This window comes from Eurosta solidaginis, unplaced genomic scaffold (assembly GCF_040869045.1).
Source record: "Eurosta solidaginis isolate ZX-2024a unplaced genomic scaffold, ASM4086904v1 ctg00001057.1, whole genome shotgun sequence".
Lineage (NCBI taxonomy): Eukaryota > Metazoa > Arthropoda > Insecta > Diptera > Tephritidae > Eurosta > Eurosta solidaginis.
In genome coordinates, this window is record NW_027136900.1 from 113,679 (window position 1) to 132,467 (window position 18,789).

The following is an 18,789-nucleotide window of genomic DNA, read 5'->3' on the forward strand; positions in this document are numbered from 1 at the left end:
CTTTCTATTTATTGTTGAAGTATTGCACTTAGCTGATGATATCTATTCTGTAGGTTAGCAGTTTTCGTTTTTGACCCTTGACAAACCGCTGCCCATCAAAAAAATAAAATTAAACAAAATAAATGTAAAAAATAAAAATTACAAACACAACATATTTCAAAATTAAAAAAAAATTCAACATAATTGGGCCACTTAAGGACAGTGCGCTGTCACAACGTCCATTAAAAAAAAAAAAAGTATACATTATTTTTTTGCAGTTTGAATTAAAGCCAAGTCTTCGCTATGTGTGTAAAGTTTTCCCATTGTGCCACGCACAAAATGTATGCGGGGTCAACCCCCTCTTTTGAATGTTGAAACTAAATGAATTCACCGCTGAAATCAAACTCTCCGTCTTTGTATACGTACACGCATTTTTACTCTATCGGAACACTGGAGCCGATATGCCCATGTCTGGCCTTAAGGAACACGATGCTGACATAAGCAAACACAAAAACAGTACAGCCCTCTCGACACATACAACAATGGGTCACACAGGAATAAGATTGTAAATATAAATAAAAAGAGGACCCGGATGACATTTCTTCCGCTTATCTTTTGTGTTTTTAGTTATAGCTTAAATTTGTTTACATAATTTGTTTATAACTTTTCATGCATACATACATGCATATAATTTATTGAAATAGTTAAATTTGATATAACTTATACACAATTCAATTAATAACTGTTTAATATTCAATATACAAATAATTTTGACGCAGTGGTGTAATTACACTGCAACACCTGGCTGGGTATTGGACCAAACCCACTTTTTTGTAGAGACTGAGGCTTAGGTAGATAAATTACTATCTCCGTTTTTCGAAGTTAGCCTCCAAAAAATAGATATCGGTTCGAAGGTACCATAAATTTGTTTTAACCAACACAATTTCCAGCTGGTAAAACTACTGAATATTATATAAATCATAAACTTGCATTAAATGTGCTATTTTCAAATCAAAGCACTGCGTTTTTATACTTATGAGCTCTCAACAGTACTTATGTCCACTGCGCTTCCAAACAAATGATGGTCATCAAGTGTACGATGCTTTTAAAGTGAGGAAATGAGACAGCTGAGATTTGGTACTCATTCAATAGCATCAAATATTTTATAAAAGTGTATAATACCAGCTCTAAAATAAAAAAATGTCTGAAAAAGAATATGAAGCAATTCTGCAATCGAACTTTTGTTTTTTGTGCGCTAAATTTAGTATTAAAACAAGTTTGGTAAATACTACACAAGTAGTGGAATCACTCTGTACGCAGTATTTTGATCAGCCGATTATAAAAAGCGATTCGTGGGCTCTCAACAAGATATGCAGAACCTGCTATAAAAATTTACAAAAAGCCTACACAAAAAACATTCATTTACAAAAATGGTCTACCAAAGAAATTAATCAATTGACCTTGGCAGGTCCTGCAAGTTGGTATAAACCAGATAATTATGTACTTAGATACAGTATTTATTTATATATATTAGTTTTTGGTATTACAAAACCTTACAGACTAGATAACAATATCCTGCATAGTACAATAAAACTTGACTTACAATTATAAAACAACTTTAAACAAGCAAGGACTTAGAAATAGAAAAATTGGAAAAAATGTCCACATGAATACTATTATAGTAAAGTGAATTAAAGTCAATTAGCATTCTTGTTATTGGCTCATACTGAGCATAATTGTGCCTACAATATTCAGTATGAAAGAGACCAGAGTGACGTAAAGGTCTACATAGAACGTTAAGCTTTATGAGTTCTAGCAAAGGAGTGCAATCACTATTCCGATTCAGTAGGCCATGGAGGAACAAGAGTCCAGAAATTGTCCTTGTAACCTCAAGAGTTTGCATATCAATCAATCTACAGCGCGAAATATATGGCGGGATAGGCAAGTCAAACCTTAATTGGAACTAAGCAAAATGCAGGAACCTTTTTTGAAACGTTAAAGTCTATTCGAATGGATAGCGTAGAAGGGATTCCAAACTATGGCCGCATGCTCCAGTTTGGACTTAACAAAAGTATAATAAAGTATTTTTTTCGTGTAGGGATCCTTAAACGCACGACTATACCGTTTTATAAAGGCAAGAGCGGCATAAGCCTTAAGTATAATAAAGTTAAGATGCTCTGTAAAAGAGAAATTGAAATCGAACACAACACAAAGATCCTTAGTTTTGGTAAGAGAAGTTAGAGCAAAATTCGAAATGAAATAAGAGGATTGAAGGGGCGTTCGCGTTTTGTGGTAAGTAACGAAGCAACACTTGTCAACGTTTAGAACTAGCTTATTTCGTCTACACCAGTCATCGAATCAGTTCAGCTCATGTTGGATAATTTCAATATCAGTGTAACTTTTTACCATCATGAAGATCTTCAAGTCATCAGCATAGAAAAGGTGATGACAGAATGGAATCGTGGTGTGATCGCGTGCTTTTTATGGCCACTTGTCAGCGCATTGGCGTGGTGGTAACGCGCGGTCTTGGCGCGCGATGTTGATGGTGGTAAAATTCGACGGGCCTAGGTGTGGCGGCCTTGCTGTTGTTGTGCGGGCAATAGTTGTCGTCTTAATATTAAACTGCCCCTTTTCCAAAGGGTCTTTCTTTAACTGACACTATTCTTATAGGCGCTTTAGAAAAAAATTAACGCGTTCATGAAATACTGCTAACAATCACCAGCACTCGCACAGCCGACCAACAAATTACTCCCACAACCGTCGCCCAAGCACACCACTTTTTCACTTCCTATAATTGCAGAACTCGGTTGGATTTTTCGCTTTAATTAAGTTTATGTTCTATTTCCAATAAGCGCATATAAGAGCCAGTAACGTATAGGTAATGCTTTTCGTAAAATTGTAAGGTTCACGGCGTTGCTATGATCTAAATTCTGAATTTGTTTTTTTGTTTACCACACACGTTTACTAGACAAAAAAAAATCTTGATTCTTGGCGGTAGTCGTTATCGAGCAGTTTATTTTAATGCAAATACTTTGATTTTTTTTGTGAATGGCGGTAATTTCGTGTTCAATCCCACGACCGGACAAGCAAAACTTCTCGACCACGACCTACCACGCTGCTTGCAAGTTTCCTTCTTTTTTTTGGGAGCACTAATTTTCGCGGCCGGCCACATTCAACGCACTTTACTTTCTGCCTTTTGCAAATGGCGCACCACGCCGTCAAGCCGTTAAAAAAAAAATTCCACTCATTATTGTGACTGCGCTAAATGACATGATTTAACTGTGGTTGCCCATGGTGGAACCATACAAGGTGGTAGCCACGGTGATATACCTGAAACCATAATTGAAAGTTCAATGTACTTTGTTTTTGTGAATCGGTGGACTAATGTCAAAATCGTACTGGGCCGCAAGTTGATGCGTCAAATCCTATAAAAACTACAAATCAGCTGTCACCTTGTATAGTTACGCCATGGTGGTTGCCTTTATTGGGAATTTTCCCACACCATCTTTGGGGATGCCACCCGCGCGAAATTTAAGAAAATTTGTTTTAACCACCCCACGCAGGCATGAGTGATGTGAATCCTAACCCTTACAGCTATCATTAGCCAACTAGTACGTCTAAAATGTGAATCTCACAAGTGGACCATAACAAACCTGCTACGCTTTGAAGAGCTGACGATGAAGCGAACAGGAAACCGGTTCACTTGTACGAAGCCACCTTCAGGAGCCTCCGAACGTAACCCGAAAGATTAAAGTTTGAAAAAAAGAAAAAAAAAATATATACCCTTGTGAGAGAAAAAAAAGCAGCAAATAGATTTGCAAATTTTATCAGTTACTTTTTTTTCCTAATTAGAAAAATGTCAAAAAAATCGGCGCGGCGGCGGCGGCGGCGGCGTCCGGCGCCTTACTATATTTTCTACTCTTTTGAGACTGTTTAGGCCATTTATTGTTCAAGGGATGCGCATCACTGCCAGTTATAAAAATCCTATTGCGAAATTTAATACTTACTAACCGTTCAAAAGTTATTTGGGAAAACAGTCGCTATCAATGCCGGATTTCGCATTACCGAATTCACCAAGTTATTAAAACAAAAAGGACGTGCGGCACTCGGGGACTGCCGCGGTAAAGCTATTGTATATTATCAACTTATGCAATTATAATATTTATGCAACATTTTGTTTTCTTTGATATTAATTCAAGTTTTGTCTTTGATATTAATTCAAGTTACACTTTTTAAGCGTGGTGACCGATAAGAAAACAAATTTTTTACTTTTATTGATTAAATGAGAAGTTAATATTGGTTAAACAATTTTTATTATTATCTTACAATATATGTACATACATAGGTTATTCAGGAATATTTATAATTGAAATTATAGGTTTATGGTAACTGAAATAGGAAACATACGTTTGAGACTTGGTATCCTCTAAATATCTTGAAAATACCGCGTCAACGGTGGTCTCATATTTTATTGTGGAATCTTTTGGATCACTATTTATTTTCAAATTGAATTTTTCTAAAAGAAAACTTGTCAACCGCTCTGATTTTTTATCAGCGAAATTGATGTTGAAATCGCCGGCCAAGATAACTAATGAAATTTTAACTTTCACTTTAACTTTATATTTAACTTTAAGTTTAACTTTAACTTTAATTTTAACTTTAACTTTAACTCTAACTTTAACTTTAACTTTAACTTTGACTTTAACTTTAACTTCCACTTTAACTTTAACTACAACTTTAACTTTGACCTAACTTTAACCTTAACTTTAACTTTAACTTTAAATTTAACTTTAACTTTATGATAGAGATCCAATTTTATGTATTTGGCCTGTTCCGTTACGGTTTTTTTTGATTTAGTCGCCAAGCCCGCGATAAAATCTATGCAATAGCTTAAAAAACATTAAACAAAAGTTATATAATAAATTTAAATGCTCACTTCGCATAATTTTTTCAAAAAATTAATAAAGAACAATGAATTTATCTAAAATGTCCCAAAATGTAGAACACATTTTCAACACATCCTCAAGTTGTTAAAAAAGCAAGTTACCCGAAAAAGATGCCGAATTTTATATCCCAAGTGGCTGAAAGAATAAGGGAAATCAGTGATACAAAATCCTTTAGTATGATCCAGTGGTTTAAATTCTCCTTTAAAATGATTTTCAGCTCATACTTAAGTTGAATATAGATATCTTCAACATGTATGAGATAGGTTGGAAAAATCACTTTATTTGCTTAACTATCAAATAGCGTTTCAAATCTTAATTTTGATTTTCACGCTTCATGATTCGACACCCAAGTCTCCAGGTTTGACATTTCCTAAAGTGGGTGGCCCTATCCCCAACTAGTACCTTGGAGTGAATCACATTGGATATAGCCTATCAACCGTGTTTAAATGCCACCTAGACGTTACGGCTCCTGTTCCAAAGGTGAATACGTAAGCACATATATTTACCAGGTCAAGGTTTGTCTTTCGCAAGAACACTCAAAGTGGTGAAGCAAAAGCTTTCTCAAGACAGTCGAACAGATTACCGGATATTCTGCTACCTTGACGTAGGTGATAGTCGAGCTAGTCTGAAAACTGAAGGCGGTCATCCATAATGAGCTCTTATATCATAAGGCCGGAAATGAAGACTATTGAAGTAAATTTATCGAACACAAACCTATGCAAATTTTGGTCTACATTTTAAAACTTTTGTCCACGGTCCTTGCAAGTTTAAATTATGTAGATGCGCCAAGGATTATACGATTTTCACCCATAAGTTACGCAATGATATCCACTTAGACTGCTTATGATGTCGAGGGCGGCATCCTTGGCAGAATAGTTACTTCCTAATGTTTCAAGGTGTTTTTTTGGTGTAGCTCGGAAGCATAGCGCGACAAAAACATCCGTCAGAAAGTCTTCGGAGCTACACCTAGAGCTTCTAGGAAAGTGACGTCGACGAAGGTATGAGTTCTAAGTCGCATTCCTATAGCTTCTGTGCTGGAATATTGTATAAGGGCCAGGATGCGTGTTAGCGACTGGTGTTCGGGATTGCTACTGTTCGCACGTCGGGAATTGTATCTCTTAGAAGCAGCCGAAAAAACTAAAGGCGCCCTTTGGTGCGATCAACAATAAGCCAGCATTGATGCTAATCGTTACAACTGTGCCACGAGAGTCATGACTTTTAATAGCAACCGTAAGTCGCCTTTGTGCGTAACCAACAAGGAGCCACAAACGATTTAAAGAAATCGTGCCGACGACGGGTATTATAGTATTATAGTATAGCGGATCTTTCCGAAATGGCCGAAACGTCAATTTCCTTAAATATATATAAACAAAACCTTTCCAAATATTTTTTTTTTAATTTTCGCTTTACAAGCCTCCAAGATACTCATCCGCAAGTTAATGATGTTGTTCCAGATCGTCAAACATACTATTGACGGCAGCAGTATGTTTCGATGTTCATTAGTTGTGGACAATGTGATACTCTGAAGTCCAGCCATTCAATTCAGAGGTTTACGCCGATCACTTTGTCGGCGCGCCGGACACGCCGCCGCCGCCGGTATATAATAGAGCCTACGCCGCCGCCGCCGATTAAGCGACCGGCGTAAACCTCTAATACAAGGTGTGAAAAGCCTTACACCCCTATTATGAACTCATACGTTACACGATAAACGCTTGCAATCTGTTCTACCGTATTATGAAATAAATTCTAGCGTGTGAAACCCGATCGTTAGTGTTTATCGTTTATCGTGGTATTGCCATACGCTAACTATCGCATAAGCTGTTCAATTTTCTACGCTAGCTATCGTTGATAAATTTTTCCACGATACGTTGGGAACTATTTAAATAAAAGGTTATGTTTTGGTTTTATTGGTCTGTAAATAATTAATTATTATATTAATTTGTTGTCTTCAAAAATTTGCAAAGTGCATTGATGGCCTGATGCGTTAAAACGTCAAGCCTTCAATGTGTGGATCGCTGATGATAAACCGTCATGGGTTTTGAAATAGTCGGCTATACGGTCTATGAACTTTGTTTTTTCTAATTTACTCGTTTTCTATTTATAATTATTGAATATAATATAAGTTGTAAAATATACATTTTACAAAAATTATAAAGGTGGTCTTGAAGACAACAAATTAATATAATAATTTAAATAAAAGTAAATATAAAATTATTACATAATCCAAAAGAAGCATCTCTCAATTGTGTTCTTTCTATGGCAACTATGCAAGTTTCGTCAATTTCTTCATTTGAGTTTATATAAAAGGTAACAGAGGTTGCATAAAACATTTTATTATTACAGCTTTTAAAAACACGTACAAGACAAATGAATTGTTAGTATTTACGTTTTGTTTTGCTATCTGTTCCGTATAGATTCACAAAAATTTGTAAACAAAACTCTGCTGTCATTCACAATAGTACATCTATCGGGCGTGTGGAAATCGCAATATGAAAGCTAATTTTTTACGATACGCTAGCAAGCGTTTATCGTCTATCGTATGAAAATTCATAATAGGGGTGTTAGTTTTTTTTTTGCGACGAGACTCTCCCAGCACTGTTCGAAAGAAAAGAATGTCAACAAGTAATAATAGTTTAAGAGACCTGAAACTTCTACTTTGTCAAAGAGGGTGAATGAGACTGTAAAACTCGAGTATAAAGATTTCTATGACCTTGAATCGGTAAAATTAAAAACCTGTAAAAACATCAGGGAACTTTTGTGAAGATTCACACACGCCTCCTGGGATTTAGTTTTTTTTTGCAAATGGTTTCTAAAGTGGTTTGCATGGTAAGGCGCTAAACAATTCAATTCTTTACCTTTCAAATCAGATGTGAAGAAACAGAAAAACAAGAAAGAAATTTTGCAAATCATATTCGGTATATTTTTTTTTGAGCCGGGTATTTTATTTAATAATTTCAATTATATAACTAAATATACTAAATATTATACACAACTCGAAATACATATATATAATGAAAAAAAAGGTTATATATATAAGCATGTTAAATTTACTTAACCAGCACTAAGAAAATGAGCTGTTAAGCAAAATTTCGAATTGATAAGTGGAAAACCTCAAAAATAGGGAAATAAGAAAATAATAAAAGAAGCATAGGTAGGTATGTATACACGTATAGGCATAAAGAGTGATAATAATAATAAAATTGAAATATAATAAAATAAAATATAGTAATACTAGCTAACCCGGCAGACTTCGTACTGCCTCATCGATAAATAAAAGACCTAATATTTTGTATAAAATGATTTTAAAACAAACAAATCGAATCCGCATTTAATAAAAAAGCATTTATTGAATAAATCATGAAGTTTTATTATTATTTTCGATACATCATGTTGCTTACTTAGAAAACAGAGTTTTCCTGAAATATTGGCTATTTATAAGGTTTAAATTTGATATTCACAGACACACACTGTTAAAATACAGTCTGTTAATTAATTTAAAGCTTTCTCATAAACTATATTTTTTGTTTTGTTTTGTGGTGCGTAAATAAACAAAGAAGACGGTTTTCCGACGCGCGAACACGCGACGTATAATTGTCCATGCGCGAAACAGGGAAACTCCAAGTTGATTCCACAAACTTCTAACGACTGTCCTTGCGATTTATTTATGGTCATCGCAAAGGCCAGACGTAATGGAAATTGTAAGCGTTTAAAATCGAATGGTAAGTCCGTTGGAATCATCGGTATCCGCGGGATCAAGACATCCCTCCTTTGTATTTTCCCTTTATGATTGTCGCCTCAATGACGTTATTCATCAGTCTTTTCACAGCCAGTCTTGTTCCATTGCATAGTCGAGGTTGATTAATGTTACGCAGCATGATAACTGATCCTACTTTCAACTGCAAATTGTGAGGTGGTAATCCAGGCAATTCCAGTGAATTTAAGAACTCAGTGGGATAGTTGACTACGTTATCCTGGTTCATTACGGTGTCGACTGATTTGAAGGAAACCAACTGTCCTGGAAGTAAATTCTGAATGGTCGCATTAAGATCCTCGACATCTTTATTTTTCGCTGGTAATATTACTCGTTCACCCAGCCAATTATGGTTATTGAACTTTTGCGCTATATCTGGGAAAACTCGCTGAATAAGATCCACTTTTGAGTCTGTGATGTGACAGAAATCTGTAGGTAATGTGATGAATCCGGTCGAGGTGTGCACTGCAACTTTATTATTTCCAATGTCTAACAACTGCTTCGCAAACACATTTGCAGTTTCATCTTGTTGCAAAAATACTCGCATGTTAGTTGTTAAGTGGAGGGTCTTTACGTACTGCCACAAATTTGATGATTTTAGGCATGCATTTAGTTCATCAGCAACAGTTGATCGGGAATAACTGGAAGAGTCTGACGAAAATCACCTGACAACAGAATCATGGCCCCACCGAAAATATTTTGGTTGTCACGAAGATCTTTCAACGTTCTGTACAGTGCCTCCAGTGACCTCTTATGGGCCATTGTGCATTCATCCCAAACAATCAATTTGCATACCTGTAGGATCTTGGCCATTGCGCTATTTTTGGCGATGTTGCAAATTGGTGTTTCGGTGATTTGCATGTTTAGTGGTAATTTCAAGGCAGGATGTGCAGTTCGCCCGCCTTCTAGCAGAGTTGCAGCTATTCCAGATGAAGCTAACGCTAGAGCAACATCATTTCGCGATCTGATCCTCGCCAAAAGCAATGAAATTAAAAACGTTTTTCCGGTTCCTCCGGGAGCATCAAGGAAATAAATTCCACCAGATCCACTGTTCACAGCTTCTATCAAAGTGTCGTACGCAATTCCTTGTTGTTGATTTAATTGTGGAACATTTGTACGAACTGTTTCGGCCAATGCTTCAATGTCGTACTGATGTTCTCTTTGCAACTCGTGGTTTAATGCATCGTGCATATGACGATTGGGTGGTGTCATTCCCAAATAAACACATTTCTTCTATCATGATCAATGTGTCATTGTAAATTTCTTCAGTCATTTGTAGTGTAGGATTAAACGTTTGACGGCGCACACGATGCAAAACATCCTCAGACATGTCATCTCTATACTTAACCCACAAATCTTTTGGATTCGAGGGGAAACATGTCGATATGATAATCGCAAACAATGTACGAATTTGATGCGGCGACGAAGATATTACGGAATCCTTGAGCGCATCATCCCAGTGCGAATCATTCTCAAGTAAATTTAATAGTTGACATGCCTCACGGTAAGTCGCACACAGCTGTCCATTGACTGTTTTCAGTTGTTTAAACGATGTCGGACCACGAACATTCACCAACAACAACCGCAAATAATAACATTCATCGTTATTTGGATGTACTGTGTAGATGCGACCCAGAGCATCTGAAGCAAATACATTTGGATGTCCTTCAACTGGTGTTCCTTGTTTTCGACGCTGAAACGATTTCGATGATGCGTTCCATGTGTAATAGCGTGGCATGTCAGCATACAGCAAAGTGCGAGCAAAATCACCAGTTTGACAGACTGTAAAGAAACTTGTTAATGTTGTCGACGGTGGATGTGCCGCCCTGTCTGCCGCGTTAGATTCATTAAAATAAAGTCGTTGACCATTTTCTAAATGGACTGCCAAATGGACTACTGTAGGGTGTCTTCATGTATCGCAAATGAAAAGATACGCCAAATAGCTTCGTTGCTACTTACATAGCGACCCATCTGGTACTGTGATATTTCATAATTTGCATTGGTTACACCGAAGACAGCCATATCACTACCTTTATTAACATATTTACATATGTACTTTATCGACTTCACAGAATTACAATATTCCACATTGATGTGAGTCTCAAAAGCTTTGGACAATATTGGCGAGTATGGCACAATCCAACGATTGTCTACATCAACATTTTGTCCTCTTACCTTCACAACTACCGATCGCCCACTGTCCGCAAATGATCGCCGACGATACAATGGGTATCCACCATTTCCCGTTATGGTTTCAGCAAGCAGGTCTCTTGGGTATCGCTTGGAACACCTACCGTCGACCATACAGGGTGAGTTGTAGTTGAAATCTCCGCAAGGTCCATGTATCATGTGTTTGGTAACTATTGCATGCAATTTTGGGTCAACTATTTCATCTGGAATTTCAGCTGAAATTATGGAATCAACCTCATCGGGCCTTATTTTGTCCACTAACCATACTAAAATGTGCGCATGTGGCAATCCACGCTTTTGCCATTCTACAGAGTACATCCAACAACGGACTCGGCCATACACACAATGCTTTATTAAGAAATTCATGAGAGATTTTAATTTTTGTTTAAAAACTCTGGCAGTTATGTCAAGTCTATCAACTGCTGTTTGGCTATGTAGTAATTCCTTCTCGATTTCGGACCATTTTGGGTTACATGTGAATGTAACAAATAAGTCTGGGCGGCCATAATGCCTAACATATGACATAGCATCCTGAGCATATTCATGCATGTGGCGTGGGCTTCCTATATAAGTAGCTGGCAAAATTGTCGTTCTTCCTACATTATTCACATTGCCATCAGCATTTATAGCATCGCGGAGATGGATGTATTCCTCTGACCGTAGCCGTCGTTGGTTCAAACGGATGTATGTCAATCGTTCAGTCTCAATTTTGACATACATGTCAACTGCAAACTGATGAAAAAGTCGTTGACACATCAAAATATGATTTACTTCACCTTGACGGATCATGAGTCTGTATGAATAGAAATTCATAGCACTAACTTTTTTGTTGGTTTCAGCACCTGCAATCAAAAATGATAAATGTTTAAATTGTTACTTAGATGAATTGAATTTAAAAATATTATTTAATCTTGTTCAATTCATTTACCTGTTACTTGATTTACCATTTTGATATTAAAATGGTATCCATCTTCCCCCTTCCAGAAGATCAAAGGATATTGTAGTGCATCATAACTCCTTTGTGTTTCAGATACACGTTTTAAATCACTATTCCGACGATGAAGCACAATATCTCTAGATTGTAAATTTTCTCCCACAATGACAACAGCCACTTCATCAATGGTAGGTGAATTGAACCTCCTTGTGTGTTCACCGGCAGGTGTTTTGTCAGCTCGAATAATAATATTATGGCTATCAGATGGCATCCGATCCAATGATATTTTGAACATGTTTACTAAATTGTTATACTGATGAAGAAACATTTGTAATTGTTGGACAATGGTTCTCTTCACTGTTGGATTGTGAGCACAACGATTATTAATTTCCGCATCTGAATTTCCCATAAAATAGATTTGTAAAAATTGATGATCTGCATCAGGTAGTGGTAACAGAGTTCCCAGTAAGTGATAAATTTGTCCTTGAATCTGTAATTTCTTAAAATTTGTCCATTAATTATTTCCGATATAGTACAAACTTGAATAATATAAAAAAATATTCTTATATAATACCTTGAAAGTGGGCATGAAATTGTCTTGTATAATATGTGTAGCACCAAATGATGTCATCTGGAAACAGTTGTTATATTTCTGAATGTTGGTCAAGAAGTGCTTAGAATCATTTCTAATCCCAGAAACTAAAGAGCGTAAAGGATCTGGTGGTGGGACCAATTGTGGCAATTTTACTTTGCCTTCAGCACAACATAATCCAGTAGATTCACCAGTGTATTTTAACGCCTTACAATATTTACAAATTGTTTTCATTTCCCCAATTGTTACCGATTTGTCGGCACAATAATCAATTGCCGGATCATAGTGGAATGCAGCTCGTTCAAGAATCACAGGAGCACTGCGTCTGCGGATTCGCTCAATGTCATTATATCTAGCTTGATGTTGTTGTGTTTGATGTGCACGAACTCGTTGCATTCTAAGCTTATCTCCTACATTGTCACTCACTAAAGAACGCAATTCTGACATAGCAATACGACTATTTTCTTGATCTGTCTGTCTCTGGTCATCAGTGCGGTTAGCACGTGAGGTAGCTCTTCGCACATTTGATTGACTACGACGACCTAAGTCAGGTCGTCTTCTCCTCGGCATCGTAAATTGTAATTAATCAAAGTGAGAAAATTTCCCGTTCATTTAGCAGTAAAAGAGCACATTACTTGGAATGTCACTATCACAAAGGATCACCAAAGTAAAGAAAGTTCTCGCGCACGTAGCCACAAAGATAGATATAATATCGTAATACTTTTTTCCGTGCTCTGAAATGCGACAGGATGGATTGACATATTAGTTGGTTGTCAAATCTAATGTCACATATTATGATTGCGTTCAGAAATTTAACTTAAGATTTATAATTTAATTTGTGACAAAACTTAAGATTTATCTTTCGATTTCTATATAGTCTTATTAAAAAAATAATCAGACAGTTTAACAACTGAAGTTAGCTAAAATTGAGTTTCTCGAAGCCGACCACTATTTATGTACTATGTATTTTGAGACTATGCAATTTTGTCACGTTCGCGATTCACTTTCACTTTTGTCGAGTTTCAGAACGCGATATTAGATCCTCCAACGCGCACGCGAATTTGAACTTTATGCAGGGGTAATAAATTAGAAATTGACTCTCCATTTTATTTAGAAAACGTTTGTATGGGAAATAGAAATATGCTGTTTTGAGTATTTTCCCGGCAAGTATTCGAATTTTTCTCACCTTCTAAACCTTCCCTAGACCTTCACGAATAATTCAAGACCAAGATAAGATTAATCCGTTCAGCCGTTCTCGAGTTTTAGCGAGACTAACGAACAGCAATTCATTTTTATATATATAGATAATTAAGATTATAAATAGTGATAATAAAATAAGATAAAATAATATAAAATAACTACACCACAATAAAATTAAACTAAATATCCAAAAGCATAAACTACAATAGAGTAAAATAAAATAAAATAAAGTAACGAAGGTAGGCTGGGATAAAATTCGAAAATAATGAAAATACTTACCACATACTACATTTTTTTCCAATACATACAATTTGAGTTTTTTTACGCCTTAGGGTTGCCTTATCAAATTTCTTAATGAGACTTAGTATAGGTTTAGTTGTATTGCATTTATGCAATGTATGCACGTAATCGTGGCAATCGATCAATGCTTTATACCAGAACGTTTGTAAGGAATATTATCTTGCAAAATCCATATCAGAACATTAAACATTTTTTCTTAGGTTACACTTCTTTTTTTTTGATTAACCCTCTTTCTTATAAAACACACAAAAAATTTATTTTCATTAATAGTTTTAATCTTCCGAGGTTTAACTAATATTGATTAAATATATGATATGATATGACTAAGTTTTCACTGAAATGAATTTTAAATAAATTTTGTAAATTAAATGGGAATGTTGACTTCTTTATTCATGTAGAAGGCACATAGGCAATACAGGTAAGGGGCCACCGAAAAATTAGGTGCGTCGGTGGCCATGGATTTTGAGGGTGGGGTTAAGCGCCGGGCGTCGCAACAACACCCACGGCGCCCCCATGTATTTTACTTTGATTTAGCGTTTGGTAACCGGTCATTTCCGGTTCGGTTAAATTTTTTTGCGTTTGATTTTTTTCGGAATTTTCAATTTTGAATGTTTAACGGTCTGTCCGGTTCTGCCGGATGTCGTTTTATTTTGAATTATAAGCGTTTTGAGTCTGCTCTGCGCTTTTGTCAGTTTTTTTTTTTTTTTTGAAAAGCATGATAGGATATTTCTCTGTATATGGCGCAGGACAGCAAGGTTGGCAAGAACCCCGCCCAGCCGACATGACTAGCCACAGTGCACCACTAGATCATGCCGACTGCCTTCCTTCTGCTCCACTAAAAATGCGATTCCATAACAGTCTTATCATCTATTGAGGACCATACAATTTTGCTTAAGTTATAATCTCCAAGAACGTATAACTGAGAATTATTACTATCTACATTCAAGTTCACAATATTATCAACATGATCACAATACAATTTGTCAGGGCTATTAGGAGGAATATAAGACACGCAAAGTTTGCAGGCCAATAACCGATACACATAACTGGTCCAGCAGCGAATCCGTGTTTTTTAAGGCAACTACGGCAACTTTCAGATGATTTCTTACCGCAACAAGTACACCACCAACGTGTAGTATCGGTAACTAAACTATCTCTATCCTTGCGAAACACTGTGAATATGCTTGTGTCAAAAAATTCTTCATTAAAGAAATCAGCATTGAGCCACGTCTCCACCAGAACAATAATATCGGAATCACATACACAAGTGGCAGCAAATACAGACACTGATTTCGTTCGCATCCCAGACATGTTCTGGTAATATATTTTGATTCTAAGCGACGTGTTTCGCCTCTCACATTCCTCTGATATCGACCTTCTTGAAAAAACTCAAAAGGCCGAACATTAATGTCAGCCAGCCATACATTTGGCTTCAGAAGGCTATCATAAAACGATGGAGTTACGCCTAGCTTGAAATTAACGCTGCGAAGACTGTCAATTGCGACTGCTCTTTGCTCTTTTGACCATCAATCTTTGCGTGTATAGCAACGTACGTAATAATATTGTCCTCAGAAGCAGTGGGCTTAAATGACGAAATGTGCAACCATTTTTTTAGGAATAACGTCAAGCTCATAACTGTAATTATTTCCATGGACAATATTTTGAGGGTTGCGCCTATTTCTATTACGCACCGTAGACCATTCAGTTGCAACATCACCATTTTGCGTTTCAGACATATCATTTTTAGTTTTTCCGGCATTGGATGTAGTAGCATTTACGGCGTCAGCATTAATTAAATTAACGGCGGCAGAATTAAACTCATTAGCAGCAGCAGAATTATTTACAGCAACACTGGTAGTAGCAGACGGTGACAAAACAATTGAAGAAAACGAAGGCGAGATAGGTACAGCGAGTAGGTGTGTTGATGGTCGATGGGTTATCGGCAGCAATTGGCTGTGAACCATACAGGGGTGGGTTGATGGTGGGAAAAACAGGCTGCGAATGCGAAACGGCAGGCACAGGAGAAGAAGTGCAAAGATCATTGCTATTGTTTGAAACAAAAGAACACGAACTAACTGCAGTTTTTAGCGTACTTATTTCAGTAGCTAACACACCAATACTGCCACTACTGCTCTTTGTTTTAGCAGTGTCTTTGTTTATATTGCCCTTCTCCTTTGCATTGTTTTTGATGTGTTTTTTGACTTTTTCTATGTTTACAGGCACTTGATTGTCGCCGATTAAAATTTCAAACTGTTTATTTGGTTGAACCAAATGAGGTAATTATAGCTTCCAATCCAAGCTTTTGAGAAGCAAGGACTGCGCCAATAGCTTTGGAAATTTTTTCAGGTGCATTTACGCACTCAGGGCACCAAATGCGAATATAAAAGTTAGCTTTCATCAATTTAACGTCATACTCAGTGATAACGCCCTCACAGCATCCGCGGTGAAAACGTTTCCTGCAGAGGCCACTACACGGCACACTAACATTGTCATTACGACCAAAACCTTTGCCGCATTTGCCACAGAAATCATCCATAATTAATTATCGAAAATAATTAAACGAAAGCGAGCAAATAAAAACATGTCAGCACACGATGAAACTTGCTTACTTACTTAATTGGCGCTTAACCGTCTAAACGGTTATGGCCGTCCAACAAGGCGCGCCAGTCGCTCCTTCGCTCCGCCAACCGGCGCCAATTGGTCACACCAAGGGAGTTTAAATCGTTTTCCACCTGGCCCTTCCAACGGAGTGGGGGCCACCCTCTACCTCTACTTCCATAAGCGGGTTCCGATAGAAACACTTTCTTGGCCGGAGCATCATCCTTCATTCGCATAACATGGCTTAGCCAGCGCATCCGCTGCGTTTTAATTCGCTGGACTATGTTGACGTCTGCATATAGCTCGTACAGCTCATCATTAAATCTTCTTCGGTACTCGCCATTGCCAACGCGTAGAGGTCCATAAATCTTTCGAAGAACTTTTCTCTCGAATACTCCCAAAGCCGCTTCATCTGCTGTTGTCATGGTCCATGCTTCTGCCCCATATAGCAGGACGGGTACGATAAGTGACTTGTACAGTATGATTTTCGTTCGCCGAGAGAGGACTTTACTTTTCAATTGCCTACCTAGTCCAAAGTAGCATTTATTGGCAAGATTGATTCTTCGCTGGATATTGTATATTATGGCCATGATATAACTAGTTTTTTTTTGTTTAGATGTACATAACAGAAGCACTTGTCATGTCGCAAAAGAGAGTGCATTGAAAGTTTGTATGTGCGACTGCCAAGACCACATAGCCATAACATTCCCGCACCTCGCAGAAGAAGCCCTTGTCAAGCAACGCTGGAAACAGCTTCTGTGAATATTCCATACAAAGGTGATGAGACATTTTTATTTTTTTATTTATTTATTTATTATTTAAAGTCGACGACAAACTATGGTCGACTGCATAATATAAAAGATATATAAATATACAACTCAAAAGTTTAAATTTCAGTTATATCAAGATTTCAACAATGTTATATTACAAACAAAGATATATTATTGAACATTACAGTTTAATTTCAGAATATAATAATAAGAAATATGAGCAGAAATAAGATCTTATACCGAGATCTTATACTGGTGGAATGCATCAGATTCCGCTCAGCATGATTTCGGAATGCAGTGGATTCCAATCTTGCTGTTGGAATGCAACAAGATTCCTATCAGCATGTCGTGGGAATCCGCCAGTGCTAAGAGTAGTGTAATGAGGATACGCCATCACAAGGCATAAAAAGTAACATGACTTGTGTGGTTGGAATGCACTGGATTCCAATCAGCTCGATGCCTGACCCATAAGATTATACTGACGGAATGCATACGATTCCGGTCAGTGACTCATGAAAAAGCATGTTTTTAACGTTGTTGGAATGCACCAGATTCCAATCAACAAAGTACTGTTTTGTTCCTTTTTAATGATGATAAATGTTCCTCCATTCTTAAACGAGATAGTTCCTGTTTTTACGGAAGAAATAAATGTAGGAAAATTAAGTTAGCTTGTATCTTTTAGATTAGATAGGCAAGTATTGCATTACGTATAATGGCAAAAGTACTTTCAAGACTGATACAGCTATACAAGTCATTGTAGTGTGCGCACCAGATAAGAAGAGGATTATTTTTAGCAAAGGGGTAAATAAAAAGGAACGTAGTGTCTGGATACTCTAGGGGGAAACGCAAAAAACAAGCGGCTGAGAAGGTCCGCAGAATCAATTTTTCCAATAATGAGCTTATGGATGAACAACACCCCCAGTAATATTCTCCGATTTTCCAGAGTGGGTAAGTTGATAAGCAGAAGTCTACTTCTGTATGGAGGAAGGTGGAGACTTGAGTCCCAATTAAGGCCGCGCAATGCGAATATCAAAACTTTTGAACTAACTCAAGACGCTTTATATGCTTTTGAGAAACAGGGCACCAAACGCATGAGCAATACTCGAGTATTGGACGAACCAGCGATGTGTAAAGAACCTTTGTGAAGTACGGATCACCGAACTCTTTAGCCCATCTTTTAATAAATCCAAGTACACCCAACGCTTTGTTGGCAATAGATGAAATATGCATGTTAAAATTCAATTTCGGATCAATAAGGACAACTAGATCATTTGCAATAACTATACGCTCCAAAGGCGTACCATCTATTGCATAAGGTTTCAATGCTGGCTTCACTCGGGGAAATGTCATATCCTTACGTTTAGAGCAATTTAAAGCTAGTAAATTTGTTGTGTACCAACATTGGAACGAGTCCAAGTCGGCCTGAAGAAGATCCAAGGAACTCCAATCGGTAGGACAGTAAGTGTAGCAAAGTTTTACATCATCCGCATACATTATAGTATGGGAATATAGTATTGTCTGTGGCAACT

At 37.0% G+C, this 18,789-nt stretch overlaps 1 protein-coding gene and 1 pseudogene across 5 annotated transcripts in view; both read right to left on the minus strand.

Annotated features, from left to right (window-relative positions):
• The window catches only part of LOC137235728 (eukaryotic translation initiation factor 4 gamma 3-like), a 938,449-nt gene that overhangs the window by 85,480 nt on the left and 834,180 nt on the right, over nt 1-18,789 (minus strand). The gene's annotated exons all lie outside the window — the stretch shown is intronic.
• LOC137235725 (uncharacterized) lies at nt 9,815-11,025 on the minus strand (annotated as a pseudogene).